Below are 3,650 nucleotides of genomic sequence, written 5' to 3'. Positions count from 1 at the left end.
TCTCCCTCTCCTCTCCTCTCCTCTCCTCTCCTATCCTCTCCTCTCCTCTCTTCTCCTCTCCTCTCCTCTCCTCTCCTCTCCTCTCCTCTCTTCTCCTCTCCTCTCCCTGAACCCAAGTCACCCCTTTAACTTCTGCTGTGTGTTTCTAAGTCAAGTCCATGTCAAACCATGACATAACCAACCAGAGTACACAATCTGCTCTGAAAAACACAAGCGCTTCCCCAATGGCATGCTAATTCCTATGTAGGGCCCTACTGTTGACCAGGGCCCTATGGTCATATAGGGAATAGGGCCCTAATGTTGACCAGGGCCCTATGGTCATATAGGGAATAGGGCCCTACTGTTGACCAGGGCCCTATGGTCATATAGGGAATAGGGTGCCATTTGAGCCACAGCCGGGATAATGTGCTTCTGACTGTAGTTGTGCCAGAGATCCTGACTGACGTTGTTTCGGGGGCCATCGCGGCCAACGTGTGGGTGGATGAGGTAGGTAGGTGTACCTGGACCTCACTGGGGTGGGTGGGTGTGGTGTGTGTGTGTGTGTGTGTCTGTGTGTGTGTGTGTGTGTGTGTGGGTGTGTGTGTGTGTGGGTGTGTGTGTGTGCATGTGGGTGTGTGTGTGTGTGTGTGTGGTGTGTGTCTGTCTGTGTGTGTGTGTGTCTGTTTGTGCGTACTGTAGGTGCGTAAGTGCGTAGGTGTGTGTGTGTGTGTGTGTGTGTGTGTGTGTGTGTGTGTGTGTGTGTGTGTGTGTGTGTGTGTGTGTGTGCATGTGTGTGTGTGTGGTGTGTGTGTGTGTGTGTGTGTGTGTGTGTGTGTGTGTGTCTGTGTGTGTGTGTGTGTGTGTCTGTGTGTGTGTGTCTGTGTTTGTGCGTACTGTAGGTATGTAAGTGCGTAGGTGTGTGTGTGTGTGTGTGCGTACTGTAGGTGCGTAAGTGCGTAGGTGTGTGTGTACCTGGCCCTTGCAGGCCCCAGTACAAAGGAAATCTAGCAATACCTCTATCTGCTTTATCAGTTCAGTCCAAGGGTTCAGTGACAGCCTGGAGCGGGGAGTTGACCAACTGATTTAGTGGCTAGCTGCTCTGACGGGGACTACAGGCAGGAGGGCAGGCAGGTATCCAGCCTGACCACAGCCGCTGATAGAAGGGATGTATCCCAAATGACACCCTATTCCACACAGGGCTCTGGTCAAGAGTTGCGCACTATGAAGGTAACAGGGTAACATTTGGGACGCAGCGCCGAGTGTTCAGAAAGCTTCCATCGCTCTCCTTCACTCAGGCCCTCTCTCTACAGCCTGACATCTCTATCCACCCTGATACCTCTAACATACCCTTTAACCTAAATATATCCACCCTGATACCTCTATCATACCCTTTAATCTAAATATATCCACCCTGATACCTCTAACATACCCTTTAACCTAAATATATCCACCCTGATACCTCTAACATACCCTTTAATCTAAATATATCCACCCTGATACCTCTAACATACCCTTTAATCTAAATATATCCACCCTGATACCTCTATCATACCCTTTAACCTAAATATATCCACCCTGATACCTCTAACATACCCTTTAATCTAAATATATCCACCCTGATACCTCTAACATACCCTTTAACCTAAATATATCCACCCTGATACCTCTATCATACCCTTTAACCTAAATATATCCACCCTGATACCTCTAACATACCCTTTAATCTAAATATATCCACCCTGATACCTCTAACATACCCTTTAATCTAAATATATCCACCCTGATACCTCTATCATACCCTTTAATCTAAATATATCCACCCTGATACCTCTATCATACCATTTAACCTAAATATATCCACCCTGATACCTCTATCATACCCTTTAACCTAAATATATCCACACTGATACCTCTAACATACCCTTTAATCTAAATATATCCACCATGATACCTCAATCATACCCTTTAACCTAAATATATCCACCCTGATACCTCTAACATACCCTTTAACCTAAATATATCCACCCTGATACCTCTAACATATCCTTTAACCTAAATATATCCACCCTGATACCTCTATCATATCCTTTAACCTAAATATATCCACCCTGATACCTCTATCATATCCTTTAACCTAAATATATCCACCCTGATACCTCTAACATACCCTTTAACCTAAATATATCCACCCTGATACCTCTAACATACCCTTTAATCTAAATATATCCACCCTGATACCTCTATCATACCCTTTAACCTAAATATATCCACCCTGATACCTCTAACATACCCTTTAACCTAAATATATCCACCCTGATACCTCTAACATACGCTTAATCTAAATATATCCACCCTGATACCTCTATCATACCCTTTAATCTAAATATATCCACCCTGATACCTCTATCATACCCTTTAATCTAAATATATCCACCCTGATACCTCTATCATACCCTTTAACCTAAATATATCCACCCTGATACCTCTAACATACCCTTTAACCTAAATATATCCACCCTGATACCTCTATCATACCCTTTAATCTAAATATATCCACCCTGATACCTCTATCATACCCTTTAATCTAAATATATCCACCCTGATACCTCTATCATATCCTTTAATCTAAATATATCCAACCTGATACCTCTATCATATCCTTTAACCTAAATATATCCACCCTGATACCTCTATCATATCCTTTAATCTAAATATATCCACCCTGATACCTCTAACATACCCTTTAACCTAAATATATCCACCCTGATACCTCTATCATATCCTTTAACCTAAATATATCTAAATATATCCACCCTGATACCTCTATCATATCCTTTACCCTAAATATATCTAAATATATCCACCCTGATACCTCTATCATACCCTTTAACCTAAATATATCCACCCTGATACCTCTATCATACCCTTTAATCTAAATATATCCACCCTGATACCTATATCATATCCTTTAACCTAAATATATCCACCCTGATACCTCTAACATACCCTTCAATCTAAATATATCCACCCTGATACCTCTATCATACCCTTTAATCTAAATATATCCACCCTGATACCTCTAACATACCCTTCAACCTAAATATATCCAAATATATCCACCCTGATACCTCTAACATACCCTTTAATCTAAATATATCCACCCTGATACCTCTAACATACCCTTTAACCTAAATATATCCACCCTGATACCTCTAACATACCCTTTAATCTAAATATATCCAAATATATCCACTGATACCTCTATCATACCCTTTAATCTAAATATATCCACCCTGATACCTCAATCATATCCTTTAATCTAAATATATCCACACTGATACCTCTATCATACCCTTTAATCTAAATATATCCACCCTGATACCTCTAACATACCCTTTAATCTAAATATATCCACCCTGATACCTCTAACATACCCTTTAATCTAAATATATCCACACTGATACCTCTAACATACCCTTTAATCTAAATATATCCACCCTGATACCTCTAACATACCCTTTAATCTAAATAATTTAAAACGCCTTGTGGGGGAGTTTGTTTGTGTCGTGTTGAGATTTCCATATACGAGCATGCATGTGCATACACGCACGCACGCACACACGCACGCGCACACACACACACACACACACAAACATTCAGTGTTTGGTGGA

Source organism: Salmo trutta, unplaced genomic scaffold (assembly GCF_901001165.1).
Source record: "Salmo trutta unplaced genomic scaffold, fSalTru1.1, whole genome shotgun sequence".
NCBI classification, from domain to species: Eukaryota; Metazoa; Chordata; class Actinopteri; order Salmoniformes; family Salmonidae; genus Salmo; species Salmo trutta.
The sequence above is the reverse complement of the archived record's forward strand: the minus strand, read 5'-3'. Positions refer to the sequence as shown.